Raw genomic sequence first — 26,279 nt, 5'->3', positions numbered from 1 at the left:
AAAATAAATCTCACTTCTTAGTCTGTTTAAGAAGGCTTAGATGTGTTAACCTCCACTCCTCCTGCATTGATGAAGCCCTCTCACTTGGTACCCCTTATTATTTATCCACTGAGCCCCCCAGTACCCACACAACTTTAAGTAGGCAGATAGAGAGAAAGATATTAGAATCACGAGGCTCATTACAAACTACTTGTCATGTTGCTACAAAGAAATACCTGAGAAATGTAAGTTAAGGAAGGAAAGGTTACTTTTAATTTATAGTACCAAAGGGGGAAAAAAAAGAAGATTGTAGCAGAAACTTGGACACCTGGATATATTTGCATCTGGATTCAAGCAACCAAAAATGATGTAAGTTGGAACAGTGGTTACTTTCTCCTCTGTTCAATCTGAGACTCTAGCCCAGTGGAATGGTGCTTTCACATTTAGGGTAGGTCATCGATCACAATGAACTTGATCTAGAAATTCCTTCATAGATATACCTGGGTTTCCATGGTGATTCTAGATGTCATCAAGCTAACAGTCTAGTTTGGCCCCTGTAGGTTATTATGGGAAGAAAGATTTTTGGGTGACTTTCTATGTTTTAGAGTTTATCTTTGAGAGAAAGCTTTGAACAACTGAGTAGAATCATCACTGCTCTAATGACTGACCATTAACTCTGTTCCTTAAAATTCTGATGCCTACTTAAATTCTACATATACACTCCACTTCTCTAAAGTATCTCATGCTCCTAGGTTCTTTCTTGATGAAATGCAAATAAGAAGTATATTTCAAAAATGGCCAAGAAAGATTACAACAATTATTATTAACTGCAAAAATTCTGTATGCTTTTAAAATGTTAAAATGTATGCTTTGTGTTTCTATGAGGATGCTAACGAGTGCCTGTTTCTGTAGTTTATCTAATGACTGATACCTCTTTATTTGGTAAGAAATAGCATAGGGGGCATTACTATGTGAATGTGAAATGCTCCCTATCAGGTTCCTATATTTCACTTCTTGGTCCTCAGCTTGTGCTGAAGTTTTGAGTTGTGGAACAATAGGGAAGTGAGACTCAATGCAGGAAGTGGTGTTTTGTTGGGTGAGCCTTGGGGTTGCTACCTTGCCTCATATTATCAAGACTCTGCTTTTGGATGCTTTGAGATGTCATCAAGTAGCCTCATGTTCCTATTGCCACAGCTCTTAGGTACCTTCATGCAATGAGTTTTCCTGCATGATGGGCTTACAGCTCTCAGATAATAAGCAAAAAATAAACCTTTCTGGATATGAGTTTCTTCTTCTTCGGTATTGGCATACTGCAATGAGAAAATAACTAAGAGGACTCTAGTGTCAGTGGTGGTCTTGATCTTAGATGTTTGATAAAGATTGGAAGAATTTTGGTTCACACAGGGATCCTTTGTAATTTAGGGAATCTATGCTTTACACTGCAAAAGGGTCTTGTTTCTCCACAAATCTTACATTGAACTTTGATCTAAGATTGATTATCCAGTTTCACTGCCTTTCACCTACATTACCAACATTTAAATGCTACTGTTTACATCATGTCTGCCTAATCTTTCTCCATTCAAAATCACTGTATTCACTCTCTTCCTGAAAAAGTTCAATTTATCTTTTAAATGTCAACTCAAATGTTATCTTCTTCATTATGCACACATAAAGTACCAGAAGTAGAAAAGACCTCCTTAATTATCTTGACCTGATTTCCTTAAGAGTAGAAACACATATAACAGCCACATAACTCATCCCAAGTCACATAAAGATGGAAGACTAGAGATAGTTTACTAACCACACCCTATGAAAAATAACCCTTCCACAAATTACCATAGCTAAGTAAGAGATTGGAAAACAGTCAGTGAAAGTTCGGGGTTGGAACACCATACATCAAGAATTATATGTAATTACATATTGGGTTCTGATGACAAGTACACAAATTGGAGTAGTGTAAGGCATAACAGCAGTTCACATAGTCAAATAGTAGATTATATCATTATAATTCATAAAGTTGCAGCCTATATTTTCTAGGCTCTTGGGATTAAATTACAAAGTATGAACTGTTACTTGAAGATCCTAAATCAACATTTCCTAAAAATTACCACTCTTTGATATTTGTGGTTTCTTGAGCTTTGTTATTGTAAGCATATAATAACCTACACCTCATGACTCTGGGAGAGCTTTCTTTTTATTATATCATAATTCTGAAATCTCATAGTTCAATGAAGAAAACATGATATGTTTTCAAAGAGACAGGAAAAGAAAAAGAAATGATAGTCATAATGTTTTAAGGACTACAGTATAAATTTGGCTTTCCTTCTAATGAGAATAACTATTGCCCAATCACCCACATTTTGTCATATGATCGACTTGTGAGTGGAATTTCCTTATAAGTCTGTTGGCTTTCTTTTTTATTTTAGAACTGATATTGATAGTAGCCTTAGTGAGTTCAGTGAGCCACATATTTAAATACTGTTTTGGTTCACAGCCACTTCGTAAGATGTTTGATTTATAATGCTGCTGATCATTTATTTCTGTGTCATTGAAATATTTGACAATATTCATAGTTTTTGAGGTCAGTGAACCTTTGGCATACTCCATGAGTGAAACTGTTTGCTATTCTCCCCATCCTTGTGTACATGTCAATATACATGTCCACTTCAAATCTTGCTGATGTCTAAGTTTCAGCACTTCAAAGGTAGAGCTTCTGTTTGCTCTTGCTTGTTCTACTAAACTTCCATCTTCATTCATTCACTCAAACTTAGCAATATCTCATACTAATCTTTGTCTTTTTATAAATCCCCAATTTAGTTAGACTTGAAGATGCCTTGTTTCCTCACCATCAATGTTTCATAAATTGATTGACTAATGCACTCATCTAAGCCTTCCGCATGCTCTCCTAAAATACTGTAATATTTCCTTGAGTGATTGCCTTTTGCTGTCTACCTTTGCAAAGTAAAAGTATAATCCAGCTGTGCCTCGGCTCATGACTTTTCCTAAACTAAAAACTGGCAGATAAAAGGAAAATCAATGATCCAACTTAAGTATAGAGAAGCAATGAGTAGGCTGAGGTTACTTGTAGGAAGATGGGTGGGGGAGTTGTTTACAGTGTGAGTGATTTGAAGGCAATTTAATTCTTAAAAATTTTTATTCTAACATGGGTGAAGATTTGTGAAATCTATGTTTCTGAAACCAAAATCTCATCCCCTTTCATTAATTCTATGCCCAGTACCCACAAGACCACATGCAACTCTGATGGTGGGAAAGTATGAAGACATGAATCTGAGCTGAGAATCTGCCTCCAATGAGGAATATTGACACCCACATTGTCATTGACAAATATTTATGTATCATTATTACTCTGTTGAATTTTATTAACTAAGGACCAAGGTTTTCTTTTTTTATTTATTTTTAAATTTTGTATTCATTATTGTACTTATTTACATTTTCAAATGTTATCTCCTTTCCTGGTTTCCCCTCTGTAAATCCCCTATTCCATCCCCCCTACCTCTGCTTCTATGAGGGTGCTCCCCCACCCACACACTCCAACCTCAAAGCCCTGGCATTTCCTTATGCTGGGGCATTGAACCTTTACAGGACCAAGGGCCTTCCCTCCCACTGATGTCAGATAAAGCAGTCCTCTGCTACACATGCAGCTGAAAACTAGGCTGCCTCCATGTGTACTCTTTGGTTGGTGGTTTAGTACTTGAAAGCTCTGGAGTTCTGGTTGGTTGATATTGTTATTCTTCCTACTGGGTTGCAAAACCCTTCAGCTCCTTCAGTCCTTCCCCCAACTCTTCCACTAGAGTCCTTGTGCTCAGTGTAATGGTTGACTGCAAGTATCCACATCTGTATTTGTTCAGACTCTGACAGAACCTGTCAGGAGACAGCTTTATTAGGCTTCTGTCTGCAAGCACATCTTAGCATCAGCAATAGTGTCTGAGTTTGGTGGCTGCATAAGGGATGGATCTCCAGGTTAGGCAGTCTCTGGATGGCATTCCCTTTAGTCTCTGCTCTACTCTTTGTCCCTGTATTTCCTTTAGACAAGGGAAATTCTGGGTTAATATTTTTGAGATGGGTGTGTGGCCCCATCCCTCAACTAGGGGCCATGCCTATCCTCTGGATATGATTTCTACAGGTTCTCTCTCCCTTTTGGTGGGTATTTTAGCTAATGTCATTCCCATAGAGTCCTGGGAGCCTCTTCTTTTCCTATCATCTGAGACTTTCTGGTGGCTACCACCAGGTCCTCATCTCCCACTGCTACACACCTCAGTTCAATGTCCTGACCCTCTGTACATCTTCCATCTTCTCCCATACCTAATCCTGCCACCTGTTCCCCCCCCCCATCATCTTTCCCTTCAAGTCCCTCTCTCGCTTTACCTCCTGTGATTATTTTTTCCTCCTTCTATGTAAGACTGAAGTATCTAACCTTTGGTCTTCCTTCTTCTTGAACTTCTTGTGTTCTATGAGTTGTATTGTAGGTATTCTGAGCTTTTTGCCTAATATTTATTGTTCACTGAGTACATACCATGTGTGTTCTTTTGTTACCTCACTCAGGATGATATTTTATAATTCCATCCATTTGCCTGTGAATTTCATGAAGTCATTGTTTTAAGGGCTGAGTAGTACACCATTGTGTAAATGTACCACATTTTTTGTATTCTTTTCTCTGTTGAGGAACAATAGGCAAATGGCATCTCATAAAATTGAAAAGCTTTTGTAAGGCTAAGTTCACTGTCAATAGGACAAAACAACAGTCTACAGATTGGGAAAATATCTTTACCAACCCTATATCTGATAGAGGGCTAATATCCAATATATACAAATATATATTTGTATATATTGGATATATATTGGATATCTAACTTCTTGAGTTATATATATACAAATATATATTTCTATATATATTTCTATATATATTTGTATATATATAGAATATATTTGATTCTCTGGAGTCTAACTTCTTGAGTTATATATATACAAATATATATTTCTATATATATTTCTATATATATTTGTATATATATAACTCAAGAAGTTAGACTCCAGAGAATCAAATAACCCTATTAAAAATGGGCTACAGACCTAAACAAAAAATTCTCAACTGAGTAATTTCGAATGGCTAAGAAGCACCTAAAGAAATGTTCAGCTTTCTTCATCATCACGGAAATGCAAATCAAAATGTCCCTGATATTCTACCTCACACCAGTCAGAATGGCTAAGATCAAAAACTAAGGTGATAGTAGATGTTGGCAAGGATGTGGAGAAAGAGGAACACTCCTCCATTACTGGTGGTATTGCAAGCTGATACAATCACCCTGGAAATCAGTCTGGTGGTTTCTTGAAACACTAGACACAGTGTTACCTGAGGACTCAGCTATACCACTCCTAGGCATATACCCAAAAGATGCTCCAACAAGGACACATGCTTCACTATGTTCAGAGCAGCTTTATTTATAATAGCCAGAAACTGCAAGTGACCCAGATGTCTCAACCGAGAAAGGGCCAAGGTTTTCTGTAGTTCATTATATCATCTCTGATTCACAATGGCCAATGGTCATGTCAAGTATGGAGGAAATAACTATTAAAATCTCACTTCTGCTTTTATCACCTCATCTGGTGAGAGCCTCCTTTCAACTTTGGGGTAAGAAATATCAAAGTTCTTTTTTTCTTTCTCATTCTTTTATGCTTAGCTGATCTTTGTATAATATGTATGTAATTTTCTCAACTAATCAGAATATTTTCTTGCTCTTCATGTCCTTTCATACATATTGGTTTGTTTACTTTCTGCTTGTAATGGCATCTCCTTTTCCTGTATCATGCTTAATTTCTACCTTCTACCTCCATTGCTCTATTAAGACTAAGTGGACAAATTACTCACACTTTCACTGAAACCTATAAATCTAGGAAATGAATCTTCAACAATATTAATACTTTTTAGCCATACATATATTAATATTATTTGAGAATCAGAAAGTTTCTAATTCTATTAATACAACTCTCAAAAAGACTTATAAGACTTAAAAAATGAGAACAATCATATTATGGGTTATCATAAAAAATAAATGGACAATCATTAGGAAAAGAGTATATAAGTAAGGGCATTGGAGAAATTCAAAAATAACATTCTTGGTATCTCCTTCTCCTTCTTTCTCTCCCTCTCCATCTCCCCTCCCCCTTCCTTCCCTCTCTGCTCCCCTTCCCCTTTCTTGCCATTCCCATTTCTTATACTCTTTCTCCTCCTCCTTCTCCTCTCCCTGCTCCTTTTCCTTAGTGAAATTTTATAGGCCTCTAAGTCCAAAGACTTGCATAGCAGTCTCTGACTTTTCACGTCTATGAAAGTTCCATCTTTTACATCTCTATGCAGGCTTTATTATTTCACAATGAGTGGACAAATAAGTTAATAAATAATAAAAAAAAGATGCCTATAAGAGTTTTCCCCCAACCCCTAGCATTCCTGTAGCACCCCTTTCTATTATACAAATATCTCAGAAAAACTAAGCTTTTCAATGTCATATATATATATATATATATATATATATATATATATATATATCCCTGCTTGAGTCATTGAGGAAAAGCTGAGGCAATGACTCAGTGAGGAAAGCTAGTATCTCCTATGCTTCATTACCTGATCTGCAATCCCAAATCCTCATATTGGAAGGAGAAATATCTGTCCTTTGACATAATATGTGCATCAAACATGTATGTACAAACATGTCGACATACCTACACTCTGAACAAATAACCCTTAAAACAGAAAAGGTTGACTAGTATGTATAATTTTTGTGATCAAAAGATAGCTTGCTTCTTGCCAAGCATCTATTCTATAGACATTTCCCTTAGGTAAATACCTTATATTTATGAATCTAATACTCTAAATTATTAGTTTTTCTTTATTCTTATAGAATCAATGGTATTCTAACTTTCATACATACATACATATATATATATATATATATATATATATATATATATATATATATTCTCATTCTCTTATTACTTTTGAATATATAATAAGTTCACACCACTCTTCTGGCATTTGGCAAAATGTGTTCTGCCATGGAGTTAGAACATATGTTTTGCAGAATCTAAACTCTACTACTAATTCTAATCATTTTCTACTATTTTCCTAGTAGTTATTAATAATTCCACAGTATTATCACATGCATTATTTCTCTTTGGTATCTCCTCTGATTTTGAATGAAAATGCTTTGCAGTCATGACTTTAATATCTTGCTCCATGCTTATAAGTTCCTTGATTGTATGCCTGGAATAAAGCTGCGCCCATGCCATCTGCTTTTTGTTGAGTACTATCCATCATAGTGAAGCATGTGTGGGTTTTACAAGAAAGTGAGAGAACAACCTATTGAATGGAAGGTTCTAAAGAAGAGATGGAAAAGTTCACACAAATCTTCAGTGTGGTATGGGAAGCTAATATTAATGGAGCTTTGAGTACTCAGGAAGTACTCCTCGTTATCCAACCTATGAAGTGTGCCTGTCTGCAAAGTTTGTGAGTGCGGAAGATAAACGAGTGAGTGGGGCCGTTTTTAAGTGTTTTATTTTTAATATGTATCACTTGATAAAAAATGTTACATCATTGAACCTTCCTTGCTCAAGCCCCTCCCAGTTACCTTTTTGAACTTCTTTCATGGCCCCCATTGAGATGATAAATTCATTTTCTTTGATTATTGTTGTTGCACCTTTGAGTATATGTGGACATACAGATATAAGAATACATACAACCTGCTTAGACTGGGTTTTTTTTTCCTGGTTTGTGTGTCTATAATTTAGAGTCTGCCATTTTGTCCTGTAGAATAAATAAGGGGATTCATGCTTAAAGAAGCTAATTCTTCCTTTTCTAACATTTACTAACTGTCTGAGTCCTTTGTTTAGGGGTTGGAGCCTATGAAATCCCTCCCACTTCACAAAACCACATCCATGATATTGCCATTGCTATGTCCTTGTTCATGGAGATATTTCTAGTAGACCCTGTTTCAAACAGACTACCTGGAATTCTAGTTCTTACAATCTTTCTGTTCTTTCTTCCACAAATGTTTCCTAAGTCATAGCTGTCAGAAGTGTGAAGTTGAGCTCTTCATTTCATCCAGATGTGATTTTCTGCAATAATCTGCATTTTCTATATATATATTAAAAAAAGGCTTCTTGCTGGTAGCAACTGATATCCGGGATAGGTAGCTCATGCCTGAGTGATCCCTCTTTTACCTATACACAACTATCACTCTTTTTAACACCTTTCCAATTACCAGCAATTTTTCTTTTTCTGTGTTTTCTTTTTTAAATTGATGATAGATAATTTTTGTACAATATATTCTGATCATGGTTTCTCTCCCCCAACTTCTTCCACATGCTATCACTCAATCATGCCACTGGAATCGGAAGAAAATAATATGGAAAAACTTGTCTCACCCCATACATAGTACTGACATCATATTGGCAATCAAAATTATTTTTAAGGAATTTTGTGAGCTGCTTATTACCTATGATGTTAATCATGACACCCATAACCTTTAATTATATGAAGCTAAGCAATAATTAGTGGCTCAGCTGTTTTCACTACTTTTCATAAAGGGCACTCAAGAGTCCTTTCAACTAGGAAATATACTGATAACAGTTTAGAAATACAATTAAATCTCTACCACAAGTCATGCATAATAGACAAGAAACAGACACAGAAGGATGCTTTTTACCCCCACAGTGCCTAGAAAGAGAACAGAACAGAGTGTGAAAACCATGTCACACTCACATTTTCCAGGTTTACAAATAATGAAACAGTCATTAACCAGAAGAAAAGAAAGAGGAACTCATCTTTTTTTGGAGGGAAGGTAAAGAAAAGACCTGTTTCTATACCTGTGTTCCAAAGCTCTTCCTCATATAGTTATAGGGTTCACTACTAGACTGAGTGTAAATGGAAGGAAAATGTTAGAAAATTTGAGTGTGTTAATTAATGTTGATATTTAACCAGCTGTCTTCATTCCTTGAATATCCACTCATAGATACAAGGCAACTTAGATAATATAAGCCTTTATTCTATGTGTTGATTTATTATTTCTTTGAAGAGAGGAAAAGGGAAAAAAAACACTTAATTTACCACACTGAGAAGAATGTCCTCCTTCCTCCCCCTACTCCTCCTCCTCTTCTTCCTCTTCTTCCTCCTCCTCCTCTTCTTCTTCCTCTTCCTTCATTCTCAGACCTATGGAAAGGGGATGTAATGTAGAGAAGTTGTGTCTCCAGATAGAAAGGAAGCTGTCATTCTGCCAGAAACAAGTTCTACCCAGTCAAACAGGCAGACAAGCAGCACAGAGCTGATCTATCACTGTACAGCAAGTTGCTAGCCTAAGACCCTTAAAGAGTTAATAAGACTGGCACATGGTTTTTGTTGCTATGTGCAGACAGAGAACAAGCAGTGCAGGAGCACCTCTTTAATAGGTGAAGAAGGGTGGACTCAGTCACCACACACTTGCTGCCCGGCAGTCAATCCCCAGGGACTCTTAGAGATTTTTTGTGTGTGATTAATGCCATATTCCACTGCTAAATTTAGGAAGCCTGCATCCAACGACACAGACACCTCACAATCACTAATTAGCAATGAAAACTGTAGATTTTGACAGGCTTAATTATTTAAACTCCAAGGATTTGATTAAATTAAAGCTTTCTGCCACTGGACAGCAATTTATATGTATACAAGTTAATACTATAAAGTAATGAATCTTACACCACAAACTGTGAGAAAAACAGTATAATGATACTGCTACTCTGTGTGAATAAGAAGTAAGGTGTGTGTCCGTGTGTGTGTGTGTTTGTGTGAAAGCACCAATGTGAGTGTTCTCATAAACAAAACCTTAGTTTTGTGCATTTATAAAACTTTTTAGCATTATCAAAAACATACATGCACAGTTGAGTGTGGGGATATTTATATATAAATGACCACATTAGATATTCATGTGTTTATATATAACACTAAGAACTTTTTTGCATATATAAACAATATTTAAATTTCAGGTATATACATAAAATGAAATTTTTAATTTTGTGGTGATAAAAAGTCTTGTGAGTGTATGAGAGTGTGTGTGTATGTTAGGAAGTATGTATTGCTAGTTGCTACATTTTTTTTAAATTTTTAGAGAGCAGTTTAGATAAACACATACACACACCATTTATTTATCAAATGTTTTATTTATAATTGCTATGCATATTGAATTGCCATCCTACCAAACATGTATGTATGCTATTTCACAAAATTAAGCAACTATGTAAATGTATACACATAACACAGATATGTTTTATTTGTATGAATATGTTATATCTGTCCAATACATAAAACAACATCCATGTGTACAGAGAAAGCAGATTATGGAAATAATTCTAAAATAGATTATAAAATATAGTAAAATTGTAAAATACAAAATTTGATAGTTCATTTTATATTTTTATGTGAAAAATATAACCCTGAAATATAGGTGTGTTTATAAAATATCTAAATTCTGTTATAAAGAAAGTATATTGACACTGTGAATGCTAATACTACAAATTGATACTTTGTGTTGGAAGCAAGTGATATGCACAGCTGTGAGTAAATCTGTGTGTGACCATGTTTCTAATTTTTGAGATACATGGATAAATAATTGCAGTAACAATTTCACAACTATATAAATTTAATATTTATCATGTTGTTGGGAGCCAACTTGTAGCAGAAAGCAGCTATCAGCTTTGCAGCCATCTCAAGCCATATACCCTGACATGAGACTTGTTTTTCAACAGCCTACAACAGCTGAAGCACACTCTGATATCCCACATATTTTGTTTTGCTGTTTACTGCCCCCAGCTGCAAGGCGCACATGGTAGCCATGCCTGCAAGGCATGCAGTTCACATACTGTCCACGTGCTATCCATGTCATACATGCCTGTAAGATGCACGTGGTATCCACGCCTGCAAGGCACGTGGTATCCACGTGCCTACAAGTCACATGGCAAAAGCGCATAAATACCCCAGATTTCCCTTCAATAAATGAGACTTGAGACTTGATCAGAACCTCTGTCTTGTCTCCATTCTTCCCGTCTCTTCCCCTTTATCCTCTCTCTCTCTCTCTCTCTCTCTCTCTCTCTCTCTCTCTTTCTCTCTCTCGCTAGACCCTGACCCTCAGACCAGAGTGGCATCTTGGGCTGGGAAACAGTGGCCGCCAAGCATGGAGTGGAGAGGCCCGCAACATTTTTGGCGCTCATCGAGAGGCAGCGGGAAGGAGAGACCCAGTGAGGGACGTTACCGGAAGAAGGATCTGTTGATTGCCACAGGAATCTGCTGCATCGAGAAACGTAAGGAAAATGGGACAAGAAATTAGTCAACCTGAATCCAACTCTCTGTTTTGGTTTGCTTCAAGAAAGGTAATGAAAATGGGACAAGAAATTGGTCAGCCCATGTTGGGGGCCAACTTTTAGTAGAAAGCGGCTATCAGCTTTGCAGCCATCTTGAGCCATATACCCTGACATGAGACTTGGATTACAATAGCCTACAATAGCTGAGCACACTCCGATAATCTTGGTTTAGATACCTTGGGTGTGTGAGATTAAAGGTGTGTGAGATTAAAGGTGTGTGATTTAAGAGTGACCTAGAGATCAGATTTAGAGATAAGACCTAAGGGCATGATTAAAGGTATGACCAAAAAGCATGGCTTAGAAGTGAGACATATAAAAGGCAGAGAATGAGACACTTAGAGGAAGAGAGACTGAAGAATAAACGGGATTGCAACACACTCTGTCTGGTCTCCATTCTTCCAGTCCGTCCTTTCTCTCTCTTGCTGAACCCTGACCCGAAGACTGGAGCAGCAGCTTGGACCAGGATACAGTGGCCGCCAAACATGGGGCAGCCTGGGCCTCAACATTTTGCTCGGGCCTCAACATTTTTTGGTGCCTGAATGTGGGACTAGTGTGGTTCTCAACAAGCCTGAATTCAACTCTCTGTTTTGTTTTTGTTGATTCCTGCTCACATGTGTTAATTTTCTGCTTTTGTTCTTGAATGCTGTCTTTTTTGTTCAAAATAAAAAGAAAGGTATATATCTGAAATTAGAATCCAAAAAACAACCAAAGGTTGATGACAGTTTGTCAGAGCCAGATTGTGCCGACCTAGAGGAAGAGGCAGTTAAATATTATGACTCTGAAAGGCCCTCTCCCAGTGCACCTCCACTTCCAGAGGCTCCCATTGTGGAGACAGAGGTTGTAGATCCCAGAAAGGAGTTACAGAATAAAATTTCTTTTCTTAAACAACAAATAGAGTTAGAAAAAGAGTATCAGGACTTAATTAATCAGCTACAAAAATTAAGGACAGGGAAGAGGTCTCAAGAGACCAACTGTGAAAATCCCCCGGATTTTCATGTTCCTCAACCCGGTGTCCAAAGGCAGTCCCTATCCTCTAGCCTTAGTTCAGCTACAGATCAGCCAGAGGAGGGAAAGGCTGAGGCTTTTCCTGTATCAGAGACCAGAGATGCTCAAGGAGTTGCTTGGAGACATCACACAGGGTTTAATTTTCAAATTATTAAAGAATTTTAAAATGCTGTATCTCAATATGGTGCCACCGCTCCCTTTACTCTTGCGATCTTAGAGTATGTTACAGAGGAGTGGCTGACTCCTAGTGATTGGAACACTTTAGTGAGAGCAGTTCTTAGTGGTGGAGACTATCTTATTTGGAAATCAGAGTATCATGAGAATTGTAAAGAGACAGCTAGCAGAACATTCAGGCAGGCAATGGTTGGTCCTTTGATGCCTTAGTAGGAGAAGGGCAATTTGCTTCTAGTGATGACCAGATGCAATATGACCCAGGTTTATATGCTCAAATTCAAAATGCAGTCATGAAGGCTTGGCGTAAACTTCCAGTAAAAGGAGACCCTGGTGCATCTTTAACAGCAGTCAGGCAAGGGCCTGATGAACAATTTTCTGACTTTGTTCATTGATTAATGACAACAGCAGGGAGGATTTTTGGTAATGCAGAGGCAGGTGTAGACTATGTGAAACAACTTGCATATGAAAATGCCAATTCTGCCTGCCAAGTGGCCATTAGACCTTACAGGAAAAAGACAGATCTTACAGGGTATATCAGACTTTGTTCTGACATAGGTCCCTCTTACCAACAGGGCTTAGCTTTGGTGGCTGCTATACAAGGACAATCAGTAAGAGATTTTTTGGCAAGTAAAGACAGAAAGGGATGTTTTGAATCTGGTAAGCCTGGACACTTTGCAAGAGATTGCAGGGTAAAAAATGAGTTAATCCAGAGACAGCCCAGAAAATATCCTGGGCTCTGCCCAGGTTGCAAACGTGGAAGGCATTGGGCTAGTGATTGTAGGTCTAAACAAGACGCACAAGGTAACACCCTTTCCCATAATCAGGGAAACGGGAACAGGGGCCAGCTCCAGGCCCCGAACCGACGCAAGCCAAAACAGGCTTATGGAGCAGTCAGTGTCATACCAGCAGACACCAATCCCTTTCTGAACTCAGTCGAGCAACACCAGGAAGCACAGGACTGGACCTCAGTTCTGCCACCCACACAGTATTAACTCCAGAAATGGGACCTCAGGCCTTACCCACTGGAGTGTTTGGACCACTCTATCCAAATGTGTTTGGCCTGATAGTGGGAAGAAGCAGTGCTACTATGCAGGGACTACAAATTTTTCCTGGAGTTATAAATAATGATTATCAGGGTGAAATTAAGGTAATGGCACAGGCAATTCAGAATATAGTCACCATTCCTACAGGAAAGAGGATAGCTCAACTATTGTTACTTCCATTGTACCCTACTAATCAAAATATAAGAATCCTAAAAGAGGGGATCAAGGCTTTGGTTCCTCTGATGCATATTGGGTACAGCCCCACGTTGGGCGCCAAAAATGTTGCGGCCCTCTCCACTCCACGCTTGGCGGTCACTGTTTCCTGGCCCAAGATGCCGCTCTGGTCTGAGGATCAGGGTCTAGGGGGGGGGGGGATAAAGGGGAAGAGACAGGAAGAATGGAGACAAGACAGAGGTTCTGATCAAGTCTCAAGTCTCATTTATTGAAGAGAAATCTGGGGTATTTATACGCTTTTGCCATGTGCCTTGTAGGCGCGTGGATACCACGTGCCTTGCAGGTGTGGATATGACATAAGCCTTACAGGCGTGGATACCACGTGCACCTTACAGGCATGTATGGCATGGATAGCACGTGGACAGCATGTGAACTGCATGCCTTGCAGGCATGGCTGCCATGTGCGCCTTGCAGCTGGGGGCAGTAAACAGCAAAACAAAATATGTGGGATATCAGAGTATGCTTCAGCTGTTGTAGGCTGTTGAAAAACAAGTCTCATGTCAGGGTATATGGCTTGAGATGGCTGCAAGGCTGATAGCTGCTTTCTGCTACAAGTTGGCTCCCAACATCATGTTTCAAATTTTGGTTTGATGCATTTAAAGTACTCATGCTAGTTTACAAATACCATCACTGTCCTTCTTGAGGATATATTTCTAATTTTGTAAAATTGCATGGTTTCTTGATGAACTAAAGTCAAAATTTTTCATTCTGACACCTCAGCCCTCTCATTTATTCTTTATATCTGTATGTACTTCTAACATATTTCAAAAATATAATATTACACAGTATGTGTTATTTTGTGACCACCATATTTCACTTGTAATAATGTACTCACAAATGTGGTCATAGGTGAAACATTTCCTCAGAACAACTTTGCTCTTCAAAGTTGAATACAATAAATGAACACACATGCATACATGTGTGCGAGAGAGAGAGAGAGAGAGAGAGAGAGAGAGAGAGAGAGCCCTTGCTTATCTACACATGATATTCTAGTGAAAAGAATCAGGAATAATAATCTGCCTGATAATACACGTTAGTAAAAGCCATACAATGAGACCTGAGGACAGTGGGGATTGGAGAATTACTCTTTTATATGAAGTAATCTGGAAAGTAATCATTCATAATCTGGATTTGAAAAGGAAAACAAAAGAAATTGACAGGATAAACATTTGGGTTAAATTTACCAGGAAACAAAAACTCTAGAAGGAGATCATGATAGTGGCCTTGACATCTAAACACACAAATTAGAAACAGCAATGACACAAAAACTGTAGTGTACAACAGGGAGTGTGCAAAGAAGTGGAGGGAGATATTGCAGATGCCACGTCTTCTTAAAACAAAATATTTTTTCCTGTTGAAGAAATAAATATCACAAATGGAAGTGTATAACTAGTAACTTACTTCATTTAAACTGCATTATTTTGGTTTCTGTCCCACAATCATTTTACAAATGCCCAACATTAAAGAACCAGCCTCCCTGTGGTAAGTTACAGGGCACTGGCCTTCATCTGGAGCTGCAGAAAGTTGGTCAACACCTTGAAATTGCTTCTAACCTTAGAAATAAAAAAAAAAAAAAACAAAAAACAAAAAAACAGGTCTCAGAAGCCAGTGAGGGCTCTTTTCGAATCTGTTCTCTCTGACTACTTCATTCATCTGTGCACATAAAGCAGCAACATACTTCCTGACCTGAATGACTGAAGCAATATTGAAAATGACATTTAAGGTTCAGGTCTACAATAGAGGAGTGGAGATTCTGAAAATTTTGAAGATTGGTTTGTTTGTTCTTCTGTGTATTCTCTTGTTCTCCAGCTCTCTACTAAAACTGAATGAACACTTTTTCCTTGTTGCAAAAAAAAAAAAAAAAAAAAAAAAAAAAAAAAATTCATCAGTATGAAAGGAGAATTCTGTCACCACAGAAACCTAACATGGGGTATACACAGTGAGGACATGTTCACAACTATACAGCATTAGCTCTTTTCAAGGCTAACTGCACATCAACAGTGTCTTCAGGACTTTCTCCACCTCAAAATAAATGGTTTGCATTTGTTAGCTCTCTGGGTAATTCTACAACATTCCTCAACAGTTGAAAACCACCATCCTGGCTGTCAAGTTATGGCTTACATGATGGTATAGGGAGACAGAGGTTATACATTTACATAAAAAAACATACCAAATAACTTATTTTATCTAAAAATTAAAAAACATTTAAAGTTCTAATCTCCAAATGGACTCTGATTATTTATAGAATAGATATGAAATCCTAAACCTGTGTATCACCCTCTTTTTTTCCCTAATCTCACAACTCATGTTCTATAAGATACCAAGCCATATTATACTTTTTGAAGAATATAGGCTAAGTAAGTCTGGTCTTATCACAAATGTCTCTAATATTCCATATATATATATAATTTATATTATATATATTAATTATATTATTATATATTATTTTTTTTCATTTGGAGATTAGAACTTTAAATGTTTTTTAATTTTTAGATAAAATAAGTTATTTGGTATGTTTTTTTATGTAAATGTATAACCTCTGTCTCCCTATACCATCATGTAAGCCATAACTTGACAGCCAGGATGGTGGTTTTCAACTGTTGAGGAATGTTGTAGAATTACCCAGAGAGCTAACAAATGCAAATAAATATTAAATAATATTTATTAATATATAATTATTATATTATATATAATAATATATAATAATATATTAATATATATTATATATAATATTATTATATTATATATAATATAATATAATTATATTATATATAATATAATAATATTATATATAATATATATTAATATATTATATATAATATAATATATAATTATATATAATATAATATATATATTATATATTATATTATATATAATAATATATAATAATTATATATAATATAATTAATATATATAATATTATATATTTATAATTGTACACATATATTAGTAGACTCTAAAGTATGCTATATGTTATTATTCTCTTTGCATATTTCTTGACTGGGTTCCACTCCTAAGAATTTAGCTTTTCAGTTGTAGTAAATAGGTCTAAAACTTTGACTCAATTCTGCATTTATGTGTTTCAACTATTTGAAGAACCTAGAGACAAGATACTAGTAACCTTAAGGGACAGGTTACAGTGAATGTAAATTCTACATAGTAATATATGAAATTATCTTTAATTACCTCTGTTGGAAGAATGAAGCTGAAGGCTTTTGCAGAGAAATCAGGTCCAGTTTCCAGTACCTACCTGGCAGTACGTACCTACCTGTAACTCCAGTTCCAGTGGCTTTGATTTGTTCTTACAGAATTCATAGGTACTGCGATTAAATTGTCATCATGCAGATAAAATGCTCATAAACACAAAATACAATAAACAAATTCTTAAAATGATACAGATTATTGCTGATAAATCTATTTTATAGCCAGTTATCAATTAACTTAGTACACATCTCCAGCAGTAACAATCTAAGGACTCAAAATGTCATTGCAAGTTCCTATCAAAAATACAGAACCCCCTTGGAATTCTATCTTCTCACACATATTTATCTAATTAATATTAGGAGTTCTTCATAGGAACTCAAACATTCACCTATCCAATGTCAAACACTTGGACAATTAATTGCACACCACTCCCAGAAATGCTTTGCTAAATCCTGCCCTCACTTCCAGGGTGTTAATTCTACTCTTCCAGTGGTTTGAGTCTAAAACTTTAGAATCAACCTTTAATGCTCAATTATAATCCACCAGGGAATGTTGTCATCCTTATCTAAATATTACCCAGAGTGTAATAATTTCTTGATATCTACACAGCTATAACTGTAGAATACCATTGTTCCTCAATCATCAAGGCCTCCTTTCAAATCACCAATCCCAAGGGAATTCACATAAGTTGTATGCCATGTCTGAACACACTAATAACTTCCTCTATGTAACACAAAGAGTGACTTCTCTCAAATACACAACAAGTCTCATTACTTGATCCCCATTATTACTCTCTTCTTACTCAACCTGTGCAAAAGGGCCATCTTTTGCCAATTTTTCCAATGCACACATGTTTAAATTTAAGATTTTACACTTTTGTCTCCAGAGTATGTTTCCCTAGATATCTAAATACTTGAGTTTTTTACTTCCCCTGGCTCTAATCAGGTTAATTCATCAATTTGATCCCAAATGAATATCTAATTCACTGACCCATTATTCCTGAGTAAATACCTTCCTTCTTTTAATTTTCGCTATTTATTTTATCATGTGACATGCATGGCATTTTGTGCTTATTGCTTTACTATTAATTAGAGTATAAACAACATGAGTAACAGGATTTTTGTCATTTTTGATTATCAAAAAGTGTCTTCTAAAATCACGATTTTATACACAAAATTTTGTCAATAATAAGCTGGAAACAACCCAGATATCCCATGAAAGAAAAAATGGATGCAGAAAATGTGGTTCATGTACATAGTGGAATACTACTCAGCTATTAAGAATGAGAACATTATGAGTTTTGCAGGCAAATGGATGGAACTAGAAAATATCATCCTGAGTGAGATAACTCAGATCTCAAAGGACATGCATGAACTGCAGTGACAAAATGGAGAAGAGCCTGAGGAAAAGGAGCTCCAGCAACAGGCCCAAAGTGGGATCCAGCCCAAGGAGATGCCCCAAGGCCTGACACTATTACTGAGGCTATGGAGTATTCACAAAAATGGATCTATCATGACTGTCCTCTGAAAGACCCAACAAGTAGCTGAAAGAGTCAGATGCAGACATTTGCACCCAACCAATAGACAGAAGCTGCTGACCCCTGTGGTTGAATTCGGGGGGGGGGGGGGAAGCTGAAAGAAGCTGAGGAGGAGGGTGACCCTGTAGGAGGGCCATCAGTCTCAATTAATCTGGACACCTGAGATCTCTCAGATACTGGACCACCAACCAGGCAGATTACACTAGCTGATATGAGGCCCCCAACACATATAGAGCATAGGACTGCTGGGTCTGGGTTCAGTCAGAGAAGATGCACCTAACTCTCAAGAGATTGGAGGCCCCTGGGAGTGGGGAATTCTAGTGGGGTTGGGGGTCGGGGGTGGGGACATTTTTGTGGAGACAGGGGATAAAGAGGAGGTGTGGGATGGTAAATAGTCAGAGGCTGGACCAGGAGGGGGATAAAATCTGGAGTGTAAAAACAATGAGTGATAATACAATTTTTTAAAAAGCTCAGTGAATGAATAAGTAACCTTTCCCGAATCTCCAGTAACATAAAATTTGATATTTGTTATTATTTGTGTCTGAAATGTCCCTCCTCAACCATATATGTTGAAGGCTTGGTATCTAATAAAGCAATGTTCACAGTTACATACTTTGAGAGTATGATTGGATCATGGGGGCACTAACTTAATCAGTGAATAAATGCACTGATAAATTAATAGTTCGATGGACTACTTGGTATTTGTAGAAATTTAAGATTATGATCTTATTTGGAATAAATGTGTCATTAGTTATGGTGGTGAAATTCTGAAACACTAGCTCTTTGCTTACTTTCTTTTTATGTCCAGCAACCACAAAACGAACAGCCCCAGATGCATTTTTCCTCACCATAATATGCTGTCTGTCCTGAGGCCAGAAGCCCATAGGCTAAAATTTCTACAACTGTGGGCTCAAATAAATCTTTTTTTTTTTTTTTTTTTTTTTTTACTTTGAATTGTTTACATCAGGTATTTTCACACAACACAGATAGGGGTAACTTTAAACAATACATTATCTGAATACATATATTGCTTCTCTAATATATTTGCCTGAGAGTTGTTTCTTTGCTTGTAGAGGCATCTCTTCCCACCACCTTCTGTTTCAAGACCTCTGCTGCTACCTACGCTGGGAAACCTGCAGCTCTTTTAGGCAACTGTGGATCAGACAAGCTGCTGTTTTCCAAATAGCTTTCTGACTCTTGGCATCTGTTATTTGTCTGTTAGAACATAGCAACATGGTCTCATAATTGTCTCCATGTCTCTTTCTTACTATAATGCAAAGTTCATAGGGAGAGTAACTGAGTCCTATTTATTTTTGACAAAGAAGCATAGAGAACAAAAAGTCAATATATGTTTCCAAATGTAGCAATCAATTATTCAACAGCTCAGATCTATATATCCACCTGTGACTTTTCAGGAATGCTGACTGAGAACAAAACCTGAGATTTTCTTACCAACAGTGAAGTCTTTGTCTTGTGAATTTTATTTCCAAGGGACAATGAGAACTAGAAATTAAAATGAAAAATCAGCCAGAAAAATCTGAAAAGGCAAGTCTGGGTCACATTAGGAACCGATTTTTCCTTGCCAGTAAATATTGTGTCTGGTTGGAACACAGCCACAGACATGACTATTAGAAGATAGCTATGTAGTGTTACTAATGAGATCTGGGTCATAGGTGAGAGCAATTTTCAAACTGCAGCACAAACTTTTGCCTCAGAAATTGTAACGACTGTTCTATTGCAGCATTCTTGTCAAAATCTAAAACACCCATCCAGACAAAACACAGGTGTGATATCTTGGAAATATCTCTTTTTAATAAAGTACAGGTGTGAATGTAAAAATACATGCCGGGAATATTCTAAGTTCCTACTGTTCTTGGGGATGAGTAAGAGAACTCAGCTGCCAAAACAATGGAGAGAGACACCTCCACAGCTGGAAATCCCACAGCCACTGTATTGGAGATGATGTTGCACTCCAAATATCTTCACAATCCACCAGACTGACAAACAAGAGAGTGTGCCCCCCCCCGCCTGTTAAAAAAAAATTACTCCTAGAAATTTCAACTGCTTACATTCTCAAAAGTGAATAAAATTCTTTAATGATGAGAATTATGAAGTGATAGGCAGTAGAATAAAATGAAATTATATATCTGTATAAAATTGATTCACAATATATGAGAAATGTTAACATAAGGTCATTATAACACTTTTAAAACATACATGATGACTTCATAACATAGCTTAATGGGTAAAGTATAGTTCCATAACAGATACTAGATAAAAAAAAAATATGCCACTCTTCATAGTAGATTCTAGATAACAAACATGTTAACTGTCAAGAAGTGCCAATGTCATTTGTGTTTAGTTTTGGCAAGTTTGGTAGGTAAAATAGTTGATAATATTCCTTTCTGGTTTTTTTTTTTTTTTTTTTTTTTTTTTGAAAACAGTACTAATGGTATAGTTTGGTAAATTTTGGAAATACTTATAAGCCATGAATAGCATTAAAATTAAATTATACAGTATTTCCATTATCAACAATCAGCTGACAAAATGTACTCTAATAATAACTACCCCAAAATTCAAATCCTAGCTAATACTGATTTTTGTTCTGGTTTGTAAATTTTATCTTTTTTGACAATTATATGTAAATGCAATCAAACAAATTCTTACATGCAGTACGTGGCTTCTTTCATCTGAAATGATGTTGTTTTGTGCTAAGTCGTATTCTATTGAACATGTATATTTCAATTTGATTTCTTTGCCACAAGTTGGAGATATTTAGGTTGTATTGAATAAATGAGATTTTTGTAAACATTGGAATGAATGACCTTGTTTTCATTGTGGTTTGTTAAATGTCTCATACTAGCATCACTAGATCACATGATAGACAGATTCACATTTATACCTGCATATTTATTATCATAAACGAAACTATGAAACTCTTTCCCAACATCTGTTGGGAAATTTTCCATAAGCACGAGCAGCATGCTAGTGTTGGAGCTGCTTCCAGACTTTATTGCCACTTGCTTTCATAGACTTTTGTTATGTGTTTAAATCTTTGTCCTAGAGTGTACATAGCAGTATTTGTGTGCTTTTTCAATTGCATTTTTGAAATAACTAACAATATAAGACTTTATGTATAATTATGTATAATTCCCTTGCTTATTTATGATAAAATGTCTGCTGGAAATTTTTACTCATATTTATATTGGGTGTTTGCTTTCTTAGTGCTTAATTTTAGCAGTTCTTTCCATACTTTAAATATATACTTTTATAAAATATTTACTTTGAAAATACTTTCTCCTATTCTAACATTTTTTATGTAATCAAGTTCAACCTACTATGAGTGTTGAAAGCATTTTGTAGATTCCTTCCTTTAGTCTCTAAAGGTGATCATAACTTCCAGGAATAATGACAACCTGATATGTTGTTTTTCTTCTGCTTGACAAGTGAGTTTCTATTTCTTGATTTAGTCTGTTGCCTCAATGCAATATTTTCTTTCAACAAACTAATTATGTTGGTCCCAGTTAATGTTTTTATAATAGTTTTGTCTGTTATTGTTGTTTAGATGATCTTTAGTAAATTGAGACTATTTCAGGATTAATCACAAAGCCTGTAAATGACTATTTAATTTATTAATTGATTTTACTACATATATTACATATATTATAATCAGGATATAGTTTTAATATATTTAAGGCTTTAATTTAAATATGATTACTGGATGAATGAAGTATTCTGCATATTTACTTTCATGTAACAGGCTTGGTTTTTGAATAAGTAAAATTCTAATTTTATTATTGGAAAAATTACTTCCTATATTTTAGATATTCTTGGATAGCATTATAAGTATTTATTGCCCAAATTTCTGAGAAAAGATGGAAGGGAAGATATCTATACTCATGTTCCTTGGTTGTAAATAAGTTAATTATAAATCCTTTTTAATATGTGAATGTTTATTCTGATTGCATTTCTTCTGTATTAAATCTGCTAGTTTGTGTCTTTGTCTCTAGGGGCAAATTGTCATTGCCCCTAGAGGTATTGTTGGTGTGGCTGATGTGTGTAAATAAGGGGCCGATAGGAGACAGGTTATGTGTATGCTCCGTATTCTGATCTATGAACGTCTGAATGATTAGTACACTGACATTCCTTGAAAAATGTGAGCTTGAGATGGCCACCAGTCAGGGGGCAGGGAGCCTGAGTGTGTTCCCAGGATGGGAAATGAGCAAGAGACTAAAGGAACTCTGCCTGGGACTGTAGCTCCTGGTGAGAGTGTGTTCTAGACTGATACCCCAAGGCCATGGGAGATTACAATCTATATACTACTTTTATGTAACTGCTTTTTTTAAAAAATAAGTAAAAATCTAATTCAATTATTGGAAAAATATTTCCTGCTTTTTAAATATACTGGAATAGTATTACAATTATTTCTTGCCCAATTTTCTGAGACTTTAGGGTAGTGAGAAACAGCCTGATTCGAGTAGCCAATGATAACATCAGGGACAATGCTGGCATCAGGGAATTATGGTCCATGGCCTTGCAGCAGCAGGGGGCTGTTACAACAAAGTTTGTTACACCATGGTTTGGTCTACTGCCCAGAACCATGCTGATGTCTAAAAGCCATGCAGAACTGGCCCCATCTTTCACCTGGGCATCATGGGAGAGCTGGTCCTGTTGTCCTGAAAGCAGAAGAACCGATCCCCACATAGCCAACTGTAGTACCTTAGGAGAGCCTTAGGTAAGCCAGCCCTGAGAAACTAAGTGTGGGAGAGATGGTCTTGCTATTCATCTTCCATGCAGTGATGTGGACAAGGGAGAAATCTATTCTTCCCACGTTGCTCTTACCATTTGCAGCAGATGAGAGACCAGGTTCTGGGGTCATGAGGGAAGGAGGGTTGTCTCTGCTCCTCACCTGCTGCAGCACTTGGAAGAGCAGGCTCTGTACCCTATGTGGGCAGCATAATAGAGCTGACCATAGTAGTAGGGGTGCAGATCTGTTTCTTCTGAAGGGATGAGTGTGGGAGACCCAGCCCTACTCTTCTTGTATGCTCTGTGGTTTATTGATGAGGAAAAGACTCCCTTTTTCCGTGGGAGCTGGCCCCAATGGAGCTATGAGAGCCAAAGAGCTGTCCGTGTCCCTCACCTGCTTCAGCACTCAGGAAAGCAGGCTCTATACCTCACCTAGGCAGCACAGTAGAGATGACTCTAATGGTGGGAGACCAAGTGAGCTGGCCCCTATGGTGTGAGCTTGGGAGGGCTTGCCTGGGCACTTGTCTGCCATGGGGTAGTGGAGTATGAGGAAGAGATGCTAACCCATGACCTCACCCCCGCCACTTATGGCACTGGGGTCATGAAAGGAGCAGAACTGTCCCTACCCCTTATCTGGGCAGTAGGTAGATCTGGCCCTAGACATGGGAGTTGTGCATGAACTGGAGGTGGGCTCTATAAGTTCTCTCTCCCCACTGTAGGGCATTTCATCTAAGGTCCCTCTATTTGAGTCCTAAGAGTCTCTCACCTCCCAGGGCTCTGGTGCATTTTGGAGGGTCCCCCCAACCTCCTACCTCCCAAGGTTGCCTGTTTGCATTCTTTCTGCTGGCCCGCAGGACTTGATGACTGTGAATTACCCAATCTTTCCTATGTCTGCATCAACTTTAAGAGTGTCAGTGAAGGCAAAATACTGTTAGGAATTCAGAACAAGGAATGCTAGCTGAGCTTGATCCATGACAGTATGTTGTTTATGGTCAAGCAGGGAAGATGAACTTAAGGAAAATCTTTAATGGCATGTAGAATGAGTTACTTGCCATAAGATTGATGGAACAACCAAATGAATGTTTCATTTCACTATCTTCAGATGCAGTTCTCATGACTCAGGTCAAGAATCAATCTGAGAAAGAAAGGCAAAGCTAAATATCCCCAATTGAGATTTTTAGCATGTTTCTGCTTTTTATGTTAGACAGAGATTCTGAGAGTCCCATAATATTCCCAGTGCATACTTGAAAAGACCAGACATTGAGTACAGGGTGAAATGAATACCTATGGAGATGTAGGGAGAAAACATTAACTCCTTAATTGTCTTTGTAATTGCCACTACATCTTGGAAAAGTTTCTCAAACCATTCTGGTATTATCAAATAATCCTAGAAAAAAACTTTTGGATGCAACACAATTCTAAAACTCTTCATTAACTTTAAAATTGGCATTGGTCTATGGGATCTTATCTTAAAATTCGTTTTTGTAACTCATTTTGATGGAAGATATTTTCTGGTCAATAGTCAATGCTAATATTCCACTGTAATACAGAGATGATCTTTTTAATGCTTTATGCTATGTGTGTGAGAGAGAGAAAGAAGGAGAGAGAGAAAGAGACAGAAAGACAGAGAGACAGAGACAGAGTTAGGTTGGGGAGCTGGGAACTTAACTGAATTTTCTGCAATTTCAATAAGAGATTTTATCCTTTGAACCACAGAGTTTTAACATTTAAGTTACAAATGTACCTGTTTTGAGTTGTTTTTACCATATAATCCTATAAATGGGAATATGAATGCCTCAGAAAATGGCTGCAAATGGTTTTACCCCTTTAGTGCAATTTTTACTAGACTGAGAATCTAGACACAGCTCTTAAAAGAAGTCAGAAAACACTACAACTATTAAAAATATGTTTTTGAACATTTAACTTTTAGGAAAATTGATCAGAACACATGTTTATTTATGTAGTTTATAAAATGTAAGAATCTGATAAACTATGAAATTTTGTGAAGATAAAATGCACTTAAAGATTTGCTACTATATACTTAAAATATCACCAATTTTATTTCTAGGGTTGTAAGATTTTTAAAATTTCCAATTCTCTAAATACATAGGAGATTGCTGAAATTAAATGTGCTTACTAAGCGTTTACAATTTTTAAAGTTCCCAAAATGAAAGCTTGACAATGAATTTGTCTCAACAGCTTGACAGTGCATTCTAAGAAGTCAGTCATTAAGTCTGGTAAAAACTGGACAGAAATTCAATTTGCTGCTGTTATTTTCTTATAAAGGTGCGTCTTCTAAGAGTACAAATTGCACCTTCAGATGACTTGTTTACCTTTGAGTACTGATGCTAGTCTCTTACACAGTTCTTGATCTAATCTATTTAAATTACCTGGATTGAAGTCCTACTTTCAAACTGTTCCAGGATATACACTGTTCTGAGTGATTGCACTTAAACAAGAGGGGCTAATCCTCTCCTCCAATTTTACCTCTACTTGAAAAAAAAAAAATCATGATCTTTTGCCACTGGCTCCTTTTTTGATGTATGCAGGCAGTAGCACCTTCTACTGGTACTAAGATTACTTGCATTGTCCAAGGTTCAAACTTAAACCCCAAAGCGATGGTGTTGAGAGTTGGGGATTTTATAGGTGAAAAGGTTACTCCCGTAACAGTTCATGGGGAATTGATGGGTTTATTGTTGCATGAAGAGGCAATTGAAGTATTAACTCTTGATAGAAAAAAGGTGATGACTCCCTTCTCTTTCTCACGTTCATCCTTGTCTTTTGGCTCTTCAAGTATGAGTTATTGCAGCAAGAAGGTGCTCATCAAATACAAGCTCTTCAATACTGAACTTCTTAGAACTACAAGAACTATTTCTTTTCTTTGTATATTACCTGGTCTGTACTGTTCTTTTCTAGCAACACACAACATGCTAAAATATTTGGCAGTAGCCATAGGT

General features: G+C 36.8%; 1 long non-coding RNA gene and 1 pseudogene across 1 annotated transcript in view; one reads left to right on the top strand and one right to left on the bottom strand.

Annotated features, from left to right (window-relative positions):
* LOC143441389 (uncharacterized) overlaps positions 1-26,279 on the bottom strand; it is a 140,305-nt gene that overhangs the window by 10,994 nt on the left and 103,032 nt on the right. The window contains exon 5 of the long non-coding RNA XR_013108734.1: positions 9,098-9,199. This is a non-coding gene — a long non-coding RNA (uncharacterized LOC143441389). The remainder of the gene's footprint in view (positions 1-9,097; positions 9,200-26,279) is intronic.
* LOC117704802 (small nucleolar RNA SNORA17) lies at positions 22,599-22,721 on the top strand (annotated as a pseudogene).

Source organism: Arvicanthis niloticus, chromosome 2, assembly GCF_011762505.2.
Source record: "Arvicanthis niloticus isolate mArvNil1 chromosome 2, mArvNil1.pat.X, whole genome shotgun sequence".
NCBI lineage: Eukaryota > Metazoa > Chordata > Mammalia > Rodentia > Muridae > Arvicanthis > Arvicanthis niloticus.
The sequence above is the reverse complement of the archived record's forward strand: the minus strand, read 5'-3'. Positions and strand labels throughout refer to the sequence as shown.